The sequence below is a fragment of the Malus domestica genome, chromosome 13 (genome assembly GCF_042453785.1).
Source record: "Malus domestica chromosome 13, GDT2T_hap1".
Taxonomy (NCBI): domain Eukaryota; kingdom Viridiplantae; phylum Streptophyta; class Magnoliopsida; order Rosales; family Rosaceae; genus Malus; species Malus domestica.
In genome coordinates, this window is record NC_091673.1 from 30344327 (window position 1) to 30358802 (window position 14476).

Here is a 14476-nt window from a genome sequence, read left to right on the forward strand (position 1 = left end):
TTAATTACACATTATTAAAACAAAAATAAAATAGAAGTTTGGAAAGATTAAACCGAAAGAGGAGGATGCTTCAGTCTGTCCGTGCGCTGCCATTTTCTGCCCTCGGTGCTGCCAAGAGCAGCGCACCCTTCTTTCGGTTTTGCTCCAACTGCAAGGGCAGCCTTCTTCCCCAGCTGCGCTGGCAGCTCCCTCAAATCAAGTCTGCCCTCCCCTGACCTCTCTCCTCTCCTCTGACTCCCCTTATTTCTTCCTGTTTTCACGCTGCCCCAAAAGGGCAGCCTCTTCGACCGTTTTTTCCCCCTCCTTCTGAAGTCTGCTCTCTCCTTTTATCCCAGTTTCCGCAAGGCAGCTCCCTCCTTATTCTTTCCACGCCCTGACCTCCTGTCAGCGCCCCCTCTCCCTCCTTTCCAGCTCCAAGACCACCCACTGTCTAACTCCTTTCTTTTATTCTATTATTTTCCCTTCTTTTCCTTTTCCTTTCTTTTTCTTTTCTTTCTTTTTCTTTTCTTCTTTGCCGTTCCTTTCTTCTTCTACAAAACATGAATCATGATGATGTTTCAAACATCATCATGACTTGTTATTATTATTATATATATATATATATTTTTTTAATTTTATTTAAAAGCTGATCTACAAAGACAGTTTTGACGAATTTATTACATAAAATTTCACTTGTTCTATTTTTATTTTCTTTGCATAACAAATCCTATAAACACAAAAATAACGTAAATAGCTCAAAAATATAAGGAACTAACTAAGAAAAGACGAGTGAATTCGAAGTAAAAATATATATAAATATGATCCGATCAACCATCGCCGTGCATCATCTTGTGCATCATCTTGTAGTTAAGCCTGGAACGCAATCGATAAAGCAAACTCAAAGACACTATCGATCTGAGCTCATCCCATAAATTGAGCCTGAGATTGACAAGCTAATCGAAGCAAACTTCATTCGAGAGGTGCAATACCCTAAATGGATCTCCAACATTGTCATTGTCTTTAAGAAATCTAGACGAATACGTGTTTGCGTAGATTTCCGCGACCTCAATGATGCTTGCCTGAAAGATGACTTTCCCTTGCCAATCATCGAAATCATGGATGTAACCACTAGCCACGAGGCACTAACATTCATGGACGGATCCTTTGGATACAATCAAATCTGCATGGCTCCCGAAGACGAGGAACTAACAGCTTTCTGCATTACAAAAGGTATCTATTGATACAAGGGAATGCTCTTTGGCTTGAAGAATGTTGGAGCTATATATCAACGCGCAATGCAGAAGATCTTTAATGACATGCTACAAAAAAAATGTAGAATGTTACTTGGATGACGTAGTTGTCAAGAACAAAAAGAGATCTAATCACTTCAAGGATTTACGAATGGTGTTCAACAAACTACGGCACTACAACCTCTAAATGAAATCGTTGAAGTGTGCATTTGGCGTCACTTCTGGGAAGTTCCTCGGCTTCATTGTCAAGCATCGTGGCATTAAGGTAAACCAATTGAAGATCAAGGCCATCCAACGTATGCCCGAACCAATGAACTTACACAAGCTGAAAAGACTACAAGGGCGGCTAGCCTTCATCAGACGCTTCATCTCCAACCTTGCTGGATGCTGTCAACCCTTTAGTCGACTCATGAAGAAGGACGCTCCGTTTATATGGGATGATGCCTGTCACAATGCTTTTGAGAGCATAAAAAGGTACCTTGCAAGCCCACTTGTCTTAGGAGCTCCCGTGCCTAGAAAGCCACTCATCTTATACATTGCCGCACAAGAAAAAACAAATGGCAGATGCTTTAGCTAATCTAGCCTCAAGTATGGCACTAGAAGAAGATGAAGCTGAGGACGTGCCAGTTTGCCAAAGATGGGTGATCCCACCCGTTACTGAAATGCTACTAGATGACACAAAAATCATCTCAGTACTTCTAGTCGACACTAAAGAATAAAAATAGCCACTGATCAACTACTTGGAGCATGGAAAGCTTCCAAATGATCCAAGACACCGCTCTGAAATACGTTAACGAGCATTTCACTTCCTCTACTACAAAGGAACACTTTACTAATGCTCTTTTGAATGAGTACTTTGAAGATGCCTAGGTGAGGAAGAAGCCAATCAAGCCATGAAAGAAGCACACTTAGGCATATGCAGAGCGCATCAGTCCGGACCAAAACTATACTTCCAGCTCAAGAGAATGGGTTATTACTGATCGAGCATGGTGAAAGACTGCCTGGAACATGCCAAAAGATGTTAAGCCTGCCAATTCCATGCCAACTTCATATATCAACCACCTGAGCCATTACACCCTACAGTTGCTTCATGGCCATTTGATGCATGGGGATTGGACGTTGTATGAACAATCACACCAAAGTCATATGCAGGAAAAGCTTACATCCTTGCTGCAACAGATTACTTCTCCAAGTGGGTTGAAGTCATACCCCTGCGGGAAGTTAAGAAGGAAACTGTCGTCCGTTTCATCAAGGAGCATATCGTCCACCAATGTGGTGTGCTTCATTCACTACTAGAGTTATGGCTATTGGACACCAATGTCTGCACACCATTTGCAATTGGTGACCATAGACATAAAGAAAACACTCTTAGTATTTTTTGGTGTCTTTATAGTTGGATGCTACTAATATCGGTGGCCTTTAAAATTGAAACACCAACTATTGGTGTCTGTTAAATAATTTTATTTCTTAAAAATACTTTTCTTCTGCATTTTAATTTTATTATTTATTTTTTAGGCACCGAAGTGGTGCTGGTCAATTTTTTTTTTTTTTTGAAAGCTGCAATATATATTGTAAGGGGAGAAGAAATCTCCTGAGAAGAAAACCTACAGATGCAAGTGAAAAAACAAAAGGGAGACAGACGCCAAAACCCACAGAATGACAGAGCCTTCGACCCTAATAGCATCGCTCGACCACTATTACATCAGTGATGAAGTTGGGCAGTTCCTTGAACCAGGAGCACTAGCAGGATGTGAACAGGGCGTAGCGGGCAAGACAGTGAGCGACCTCGTTTAGTTGGCGACGGGCGTGGGCAGCATAAGCTCTACTTGCAGGATGCTGGTTTTCTGCTTCTCAAGCCTTACCCTCTCAATTTCTCAATAGATAAAGCTCCTCGGTTCATTATTATTTATTTAATTGGATTTCGTACTATCAAATTAGGGCTGCAAGACATAGAAGTGATTTTGGGGATTTCCAGCTGGTAATTTTTAGTTTCTTATATTTAATAATAAAAAATTTACATGTCAAACTGTTCAATTTGTTTATCATGCTTCTTAATCTGTTTGATTTTCCAATTACTCATGTTTTAGGGTTCAACTAAAGAATTTGTTTATCGGCTTCCAAGTTTCTTGCCCTTTTTGTTCCCCATTTTTAAGCTTTGTTATATTAATGACTGCCCGATCGACAATATTGAGTATATGAAATATTTTCTTCCTTCTTCTGGTTAATTATATGAACTTCTTATTATCCCCTGCACCCTAGAATCTATTGCAAGTCTCATACATACAATGTCACTCATAAAATCGATTAATTTTTTGTTTTCCTGTTACAAATGATTCTTTCATACAATATATACTCTCCCTTGTAGTTGCGTTTGTAAATTTTTGTCTCTTTATTCGCATATTATATTTACTTAATTTGTTTCAGTTACATATTTTACTTGACTTCTTAATCATTAGGCACCTTATTGTTCCAATTTTGGAAACTATTGATTATATTCAAGCAAGATGGACAAAAGCTGGGCCACTTTAAATCCGTTTATAGAGGATTACAGAACAGGGCTAGCAAAATTTATCTCAAACTCATTGGAAGTATCTTCTCATGATGGCAACTTGTCCGTGTGCTAAATGCTTGAATAGGTTATGGTTGAGTAACAATGAAGTCGAAGCACATCTAATTATTAAAGGTATGGACCGTTCATACTCGGAAGGCCCATGGTTATGGCATGGAGAGACATTTGGTGACTCTCTTCCAAGTAGCAAAACTGCACAACAAATTGCTGGTGTTAGTACTCCTCATTGTTAACTAGGCCCCTTGCTTGAAGATATTTTCTTGGGTCCCAGTGGAATGGGTGGCATGCTTATTAATAAGGGAACTTTAACGAAAAGCTCCCGGTACTGTTCACTTTAACAAAAAACCACATTTTTACACTAAAAAGTCAATCATGGTACTATTCACTTTACCCTTTATTTTGTCCTTATCATTAAAACTCAAAGTTTTCAAGCCCTTTTCATTAGTTTTCCTTATTAATAATCACATCGGTCAGGAAGCTCCAATACCAGCATATGCATGTAAGTTTCAAGCCATGGTGCAAGACGCCAGCACGAAATTATATTTGGGTTGTGGTATGAAGAAAATGGATTTCTTCATACGAGTATTTCAAAACAAGTGCTTATATGGGTGCAACGAAAGTACAATGCAAGCTAATCTTTAGCTTTTCAAACATATACTCCCAAATGGTCATTCGTTACCAAAGAAGTTGATGAGTACAAAGGCATTGCTAAAAAATTTCATGTTGCCTCACCAAAAGATCTATGCATGTGAAAATGACTGTATGTTGTATTGGAAACATAACAGTGGTTTAAATGTTTGTCATACATGTGGTGTGTCCAAATTTACAAATGAGGTAGATGACACAGCGCCAAGCAGTAAAAAGAGAATACCTTGGAAGGTGCTAACATATCTTCATTTTACACCTCGCTTGCAAAGGTTTTACATGTCTCGACACACCAGTGAAGACATGTGTTGGCATGGTCTTTCTCTCCTCGAGGATGGCTTCTTAATCAATTGCAACACTTAAATGATCCAAGGGCAACTGATGACTTGGTGGCGCTTGCTAATGGACCTAGTAAGTGCTGTCAGAGATATAAGATTTTTGTATGCATTGGATGTACCGTCATCACCCATGGGTACTTGGTTGTGTTGGACAATATCATTGAATGTAATATGCTTTCTTATGTAGCACAAACCTTGTTATTGATAAATCTATTGTGTATAAAGTGTGGTTGGTTGGAAATGTGAATCCTTTTGCAAATTTAAATTTCATGTGAATTTTATATTAAGAACATGTGTTTTAATATAGTATAGAGCTATTACTAAAATGCATGTAATACAATTCAAAATATAACCATTTGGATAGCTGTATGTGTAATTAACACCCACTTTGGTGTGTATATTTTCAAAGCCAGTAATCTTAATATAGACACATACGATTGGTGTGTGTATGGGTATGAATGGCACCAATGTTAGTTTCAAACCTAGCCACTGAAAAGAGGGAGAATGAGATATTTTGAATTTTAGAAATAAATATAGAATATAAAAATGTTGTACTATTCATATGCACACCAATGCAATATTGGTGGTGTTCGTAACAATAGAGACTTCTACATAGGACATGTACTCTTATTTAGTGGCTGTTTGGTGGCAATTGAGATTTGCAACCAATGTGAGTGTCCACTCTTTATAATAGACACCAATGAAAAGGGTGTCTTTTAGCCAAAATTCTAGTAGTGGCTACATCATCACTGACAATGGAAAACAGTTCTCCAACTGACTCATGGATGAGCTATGAGAGAAATACAAAGTTCAAGCAACACAAGTATTCCATGTATCATGCTCCGACCAACGATCACACGGAAACATTCAACAAAATGCTGTGCAACCTCCTACAGAAGGTAATCGGCCGAACAAAGAGAGACTGGCACGAAAGAATAAACAAAGCACTTTGGGCATATAGGATGACACATAGAACTCCTACCGCAAGCTACTCCTTATTCTCTCGTATATGGCGTGGAAGCTGTTCTGCCACTCGAAAGTCAAATCCCCTCACTAAGGATGGCTATATAAGAATGCTTGACTGAAGAGGAAAATGCAAAGCTACAACTTCAAGAGTTGGAAGCACTTGAGAAAATGAGGCTCGAAGCTCAACAACACTTGGAATGCTACCAAGCACGGCTATCCAAGGCTTTCAACAAGAAGGTCCGCCCAAGGTCTTTCCAAACTGGAGATCTTGTCTTGGCATTATGAAGGCCTATCATCACAACTCACAAGACAAAAAGCAAGTTCACATCAAAGTGGGATGGACCTTACGTAATACAAGAGGTCTACACCAATGATGCCTACTTAATCATGGTGGAAGACGACTTAAAGATCAGCCCCATCAATGGAAGATTCTTGAAGCGTTGCTACCCCTAAACCAAACAAGCAATGCTCCTCGCCTGCGTGAACCTAAACTGCACACGGCACAAAAGTCTTCGCCTGCACGAGCCTAAACTGCACACGGCAACAATGCTTCTTGTTTGCACTAGCTTAAAAGGGGACACCCAATGCTCTTGGCCTGTAAGAGCATAAACTATGTACGACAAAAAAAAAAAGAAAAAAAAAAGGGAAACCCTTCACTAAAGCAAAAGACATGCAAGACAAACACTGTGAGCATTGAAGGATGACGATGACAAAGTCACAACGACCAAAAGAAATTAGCCATAAAGCTTGAGTAGCACAACAAAGAGGGCAACTACAAGACGGTCATTCAAAGCATGCTACAGTAGCAAAGAAAACCAAAATGCTACACAATCGCACCACGTAGCCCCTCACCTTCCTTCTCTCTCCGGCCTCCATAATTGTTCAGTTAATTATGCCCACAACACGTTATCAGCACACTCTTGATGTTGTGCTAAAGAGAGTTTGATATTCAATCAAGGGAGTATTACATTTTAATCATTCTTTTCATGATTAATTTAATTATTTTACTGAATTGATCTACATGCTATAGATTCAATTTAATTTTTTTTTTGTTGAACGTGATGGAACGCATTGAAGATGCAATTTCGGCTTTCTGAGAAAGATCTTCTACAAATTCAAAGACTTTTGTAGTTTTCTGCCAATCAGGTACGCTTAAAATAAAGTAAAATATTTGAAATGACCTTGAAGCATGAAAACATTCCCCATGATGCATAAACCCCCTACATTTATATTTACCTTCCGATATATATATATATATATATATATATATATATATATATATATATATATATATATATGTTCATGGATACACAATTATAAAATCGCTATGTGGAATTTGTGAGTCAAAGAATTGAAAGAAAATAGAAGCAAGATTTTTATTGGGTTCTGACAAACCCTAAAAAAAGGAAACAAAAAAAAGAAAAGGAAAAAAAAGGGACAAATCGTGGAGCCTCACTGAAATTGTGAGCCGCTACACAACAGCTCATTTTTGGTTTTTTTTCCTGTGCATGGAACCAAAACCCACACACTGGGCTTTTATCACCTATGACTCTCGGCTCGCACACCATCAGCCAATAGCTTATTGGCCCTCCTTTCATATGTTGGCCCATGCTTTGCTGCAGATTGCAGCACGCACTATTGGGCCCCCATTTTTCGCTCCTCAGCCCACTAACAAGCTAGATGCTTGTTGGGCCTCGATCCCCTTGGCCGACTGCCATTTGCAGTATATCTGGGCTGCCTTGCAGCCATGATCTTCATGGCCCAAATCACTTTTTTGGCCCATTTTGATTTTAACCTGCACCTACATAGGTTGGGGTGCCTATGGCCACGCCTCATTTAGGCTATTATTTTTAATCGTTTAGCACGAAGCCATCTAAACTGAATATGACCTGAATGTCATTCTTTTGCTTCTACGATTGACCCCGTTTGGTCCCAATCTATTGAATTAATTAAAAGTGACCTGCAGTCCATTAATTTGATAATGAATCGAAAATTATTGACCTGAAGATGACTTTCAGACATTAACGATTCAATAATTTATTTTTATACTTTGAACCGTTGATTCTTTCCGTAGTCCAGAAGCGCTCACACTTAAGTTCTTGAAGCAACTCAAGTCTACTACACTTAAATTAGCATATTGCATTCTATGTTCTTGCAGGAACCTCTCTTTTATGAACTAAACGTTCATAAACTAAATTGAACCTATAGTTTCAGATTTAGTACCTTTGAAACCCAAAGTTTTCAAAAAACAATACGCCCATGAAAATCCAATGTTTTTCATGAAAACCATGTCCTAGAACTCGAATGTTCTAACTTCGATGCTTATGGATGATTCATTCCCATAGCACCAATCACAATCTTGTTCCCTCCAAATTCAATGGATTATCGAACTGTCACAATTTCGATTTCGCTTATTTGGACGTTTCTAATAGAAACCACTTTATGTGGGGTACAAGACATTGCCTGAAGCACACCATGATTACATCCATGAATGAGTACAATTCTGAAGTTTATAAATCTAATTGAATTTTGACTAGAGAATACTTTTCTCGTCCTTGCATGTTTCTAACTCGCTCCTGAAGTAGCAGTGTAGAAAGCGGAAGTTTACCAAATTCTCGAATCTGATTACTACCACAAATATGAGAGAACGACATAGACTCAGTTCAGCTGGAGTCTACCGAATGGCTTGACCTAGTTCGATCACAGCTTAAAGAACGATGGTGCCTTGCTTCGGTAGAGGTGTATTGAACGGTGCTGTTCTACTTCACCAGAGACTTATCGAACAGACCTTTCTAGTTTCGGCTGGAGCCTACCAAATCCAATTCGAGGTCTGTTTCTTTCACAATCCAATTTCGAGTTTGTTTTTACAATGTATGGTAAAATCAGGGCATGCCAAGTTGTGGCATCATGCTGGAAGCATGATCCTTGGCACCTAAGACCTAAAAACTTCAAGAATAAGGGAAAATATTCCTAAACCTTAACCCTGCAGGATTTACTTTTGTCTCAATGGAATAGATCATTGGTTATGCAATTCTTCGTGCCCCTATCAATGTCATTGAAGAGTACCATTCTCGTAGCCAATCTGTGAGACTAATTTTGCTCCACCAAATATCGTTGGAAGAGTAGAATTTTGATGTGGATGGCCTTATTGGCCGAATCCCCTTAGTAAACCATTTACTTTGTGAACATTTTTTCATGTTCTTGGATTCAAGTTTGGTGTATGTTTTACATATGGATAATCTTATTGATATTGTCCTCGAATACGAGTTAATTGAATTATGTTTCTTGTATACATGTAACCAAATTCAATTAAACATGTGATTACGTAGGAATATGGGAAAGTCAATTGTCTGGATGAATGCGATACTACACAGACTAACTTTACACCTAAATCACGCCTCTAACAACGACTTCAGGTCTATCCAACTTGATTAAGAGCATTGGCACACTTCTCGTTGTATGAATGGTATCGAATTACCATTTAAGGGACCTTAAATTCTCCCTATCGTTGAGTTTTTAAGGATATTCGAGAGAACAATGATCATAAATGAAACCACCGACGAAAATATAGTTGAATATCTTTGCACCACCTTTAAAAATGAGCATGCATCTTTGATTTGGGGCCAATGAGTTGTCTCCCAATTAGGAACACACCATATGTGGCCGGCTTGGAGCTTGGTGATTGAGCACAATCATTTGGGACAATTAGGTCAAACAATGATGCTACGACGCATCTCTTTACGTGACGTAAGGATCTTGTGCCTACAAGCACACTTTGCTAAGCCTGCTCATTAGGGAAATTGATTTTCTATATCATTCCTCGCAAAGATACAAAATCACCCCCTTTTCATAATGGATTCAAGGGAATATATGTGGATTAATCCAACCAAACATGCTTGCAAGGATAGACGTACTTAACTGACGTCGAGTCAACATCCCCGAAAGGTGTGCCACCTTTGTTGGATGATTTGGGACCCTTATTGGATGGTCCGGTACACCGGCAGATAGCCAATCAATCTATCTTGGCCTAGAGCATGACAAATCACTCGGTTTGTAAGATTCACTTCCCTAGAAGAGGAAGACACGACACGAAAATGAATCCATACTTGATCGCTGTCTCAAATCATTTCCATCTCATGAGATTAATCCGCATTACTCCAGAGACTTGAAGTTCTTGTTCCTGTATACTAGTTTGGATCAGAGACTTGAAGTTCTTGTTCCTGTATACTAGTTTGGATGAACTAAATGGAATTGAAATGAGATTACCATCAATGATGTTTTCACTTATATGGTAGCTACCGACATAAATGAAAAGCGACGATATAGAATCGTGTTTCGTTGATTAAGTGACAACGTAGAACTGATTGGACGACCAAAATAACAATCGAGGTCAAATTCCTTACCAAAGTGTGTTTGGACCTATCGTTCCTACATTGCCCAAGGTAACCATGTTGTGTTACAAGTGGGAAAGGACGCGTTATGAGATGAATGAAATAGTGCGATATGATGCACACCTTACGGCGTAAGGTTTCTCTCAAATGTCTTGTGAATGATAGCAGCATTATGAAATGTGGTTAGTGTTTTCTCCATAGGGATATAGATATGGAGATTGACATGTAAGTTCCTGAAGAATTACATGGACTGGTTCAAATAGTTCCAAAACCACGGAACACCCTCTTAACTTGTTTGAGACATTCACTTACAATCTGATGGATGTGGTATACCCGTCTAAGTGATTATTTGATTAGTTAAGGATATGAATTATGCCCTTGCGTGTTAAACTATGAAGTCTTATTCCAAATTGCTAGAGTTACAGTTTATGTCGTTGACATAAATCTCACTAAGACTTTGGAAGAGCTTGAGAAAACCGCCTTGCACCTAAAGATGGAATTTGAGATGAAAGATCTTAGGAAAACTCGTTTATACCTTGACCTGAAGTTCAACTGTTGTTCTGACTCTACCTTGGTCTGCTAGTCGAACTATACCCAGAATGTGTTACCTTTGAGTATACCTATGATCGTCTTTACGTTATATGCAAATGAGACCCTTGAAGAGGTTATGGAATCCAAAATTCCATATCTAAAGTTCAACTTTGCGCTTTGATATACGCTCTATGTTGGGGGTCCAAGTAGGCATATATTAGGAAAACCTAATCTTCAAAATATGCATGTGTAATTCATAAGTAATTGGAAGAACTACATATGATTGTTAAGGTGACAGCGGAACCCTAGGTTCTTACAATTTAATTTTCAAAAATTGTTTTCCTAGTTTATTTTATTTTGTCACTTTATTGTTTAACGGACTCAAGAATGAAAAACCTAAAAATCTATTTCCCACCCCTAAACTTAAATCACACATTGTCCTCAAGGTGTGAAAAATAAAAGAAAAGCAAAACAAAACTCAAAAACAAAAATAAAAACTAACAAACCAAAAACTTAGACAAAAATTAATTAAGACAAATTTTCACCTTCAAGTTGCAATCCATAGAAAATGTTAAAAATTAGAACATCTTTTCAAAAGTTCCAACTAATCTCACTACAGAGTCTAAGCCATTTAGAATCAATTAGAAAAGAATTCATGAACTTCCTTTGGTGTAAAGTGAACCAACATAGTTAACCCTTACCTCTCGTCCTTTTTATTTCACATATACTAACTTCAAAAATAACTATTTTTTTTCCTTCTTTTATTATTGTTTTATTTTTTATAGTAACAGTAGGGGTGGTCGTGCAATGTTGGTTCACTTAAGCTTTCGATCCAACCCATGTAGTGAGCTTTAGGTCAATGACTCCCAAACCACAAGGGCTTAAGGGCACTAGGTGTAGAACACCCCTAAGGACTTATTAACTCGAACTGAAAAGGCTACGAAACCAACTAACCACCCTGCCCCATGCCAAAACTCTACCGTTTGACGTGAGAATTACTGTTGATCAGGCAGGACTGGCCCGACTACTAGGTAAAGTCTCGGGTGGAACAATTATTACTTTATAACAATAACTAACTTTACTTTAAACAAAAATAAAAAATAAACTTAGACTAAAAGTAAGTGCTTCAATCACACTTCCCACAAACCATGTTTATGTGAATGTGAAATTTTTTAAAGTAAAACTCATGAATTAGTGTCTAAACAACGATAAATGGAAGAGACTCTAATGTGGGATTAACCTTCACCATGTCCATTTGTTCTAATGCTTAAAATCATCTATGGATATTAACTTAAAAAGAATGAATTTTTTTTAACGGACTCAAGAATGAAAAACCTAAAAATCTATTTCCCACCTCCAAACTTAAATCACACATTGTCCTCAAGGTGTGGAAAATAAAAGAAAAGCAAAAATAAACTAAAACAACAAAAATAAAAATAAACAACCACCTTAATTAACTAGAAATAGAAAGACGAAAAATAAAAGTCGAAAATAAAACAAATAAAATAAAGGGAATGGAAGTGGACACACCTGGGTTTGAACCTGGGACATGAAAGCATAAAAAAAGGTGCTGAAAAATAAAAACCCAAAAGCGCTACGGGCTGGATTTGAACATGTGACTTGGTGGACCAAAGTGAGGCGCTGAGCCTTGCACGTGCAGAACACTTGTGTGAAAACCCAACATCTGGAACTATATAATCTGAATTAACAGCTGCCTTCCTCATTTCCAATCCAGTCGCCGTTTCTTTCTCTCTATCTCAACTTGTGCGGTCCTCGAGCCCAACACCAAGAGTGCACTCTTGAGTTGCATCATTGATACCCTAGCTTCACCTCATTCAAAACCTCGTCCCTCTCTCACGTCTCTCTGAAATCAAAATTAAACCTCGAAATTCCATCATCAAACCTAGCTAAAGGCGCACACAGAGAACTTTTGTACACACAGCAAAAATGGCTGCTCAGATCTATGAAATGGAAGGTAAATCAAATCCCTGTCTGATGTATATTTGAGCCCAAAATTGTGCATAACAGAAACTGTATCCTGCCTTGATGAACCGTGTCCTCTGTGCTACTTAGATCCCCGAAAGGTAGAATGTATGCATTAGGAATTTGGTGACGGTATGTAATAATTTTAAGGGAGTTTTAATAAAAAGGGCTTGTGCTAAGTTTAATTTAACCAAAAACCACTCTAAACTATTATTTGACCAAAAGAGCTTCATATTTAATCATAAAGACAAAACTAATCTATATAAGGCCCCACAAATATTGAACACACATGGGCTGAGTTAAAAGCCCAACACGAAAATAAATAAATTTCCAACTCTTGCCCTAACGGAAAACCAATTCCATCAACCAATTCTGTTAGAAATTATGTCACCTGAACAACATGTAATCATACACCAACAATTTCTCCTCCCTGGCGAAGTAATAAGCCTTCAAGCTCACAGTGTTGGGATGGCTGAGTTGCCCCAGCACCGCCATGTGCTGCTAGAACTGAGGCTTCCCGCCAATCTGAGCATCATTGAGCCTCTTAATCGCCACCACATTGCCATCGTAGAGAACCGCTTTGTATGCCATCCCGAACCCGCCTTTCCCCAACATCTTCGGGGAGGCATTGGGCAAGTCCTTGAGCTTGAAACGCTTCACTCTTTCGAAGGACACCATCCGGCCCAACTTGAACACGGGTTGGCCGGAGTAGGGGCTCGACCAGTACACGATCTTCTCATTTTCGAGCTACCACTTTAGTGAGGATTTCCCGATTTGTTCGGCGTTCGCAGGCAATGAACTTGGCTATGATGGTTGGGTTAGCAGTAGGCATTACAGGAGACACAATGGCTGTGTCAGATCTGGGTCGGGTCGGGTCATTTAATGAACCCTTACAGCTCTGCACGACCCGCATAGACCTGGGTTTTAAGCGAAAGCGTTACTGGGAAAATCGAAAAAGGCTTGGGTATTTCGCCGGTCAAACGGTTTGTAGCCATAATAAGGTCCTGCAGATTCAGTAGGCTGAGAGAAGACAACCAGATTTTCAGTAATGCCGCTTTTCCGACTGTGTCTATGATTCCATTGTGTAGTGGATGAAATGGAATTGGAAGATCACGGAGGAGACAACCAGATTTTAAGTAAGAGGAGATGGACGATTGTATTTTTATTTTTTCTTATTTGTTTAACAACATTTAAAATTATAACTAGAAAAAGAAGAGTGGAGCTTCCAAGATCTGCATGCCATTATTCATGTCTGTTATTAGACTCACCTAGAGAAAGAGAAGGTTAGGTGCTTTGACAGGGAATGGTAAGCATGCTAGTTGTTTGTTGGTGTGCACTCTCAATCGATATTTTTTTTACGAATTAGTGCATGTAGACATCGAAATTTTGGTAAATAAATGTTGACCGATAAATCAAAGTTTCAACGCTCATGTATTACATAAATTTTACACGTAGCGTGTGTCTAAACAAAAAATCGAAATAAGTTGGAAAAGTCATCAAACAGGACACGTGTCAACACCTGGCAGAAACGACTTATTTCATCTGGAATATTATATTCAAAATTAGACCTTGGAAAATTCTATAAATAGAAGGCTAATTCATTTATTTAAAGGGGGACCAAATTCATATTAGGCAAAAAAAACCTTGAAGCTCTGAAACTTTAAAACTCCGAAGCTCTCAAGCATCCAGGTTCCCGAAGAATTAAGAAAGCGTTCTTCGTTCTTCGTTCATCGTTCTTCCAAGATCAAGCCTCGACGGCCCTTGGATTAACAATCACCAATTCAAGATCAAGCCCCGACGGCCGTTGAAGAAAGTGTTCTTCGT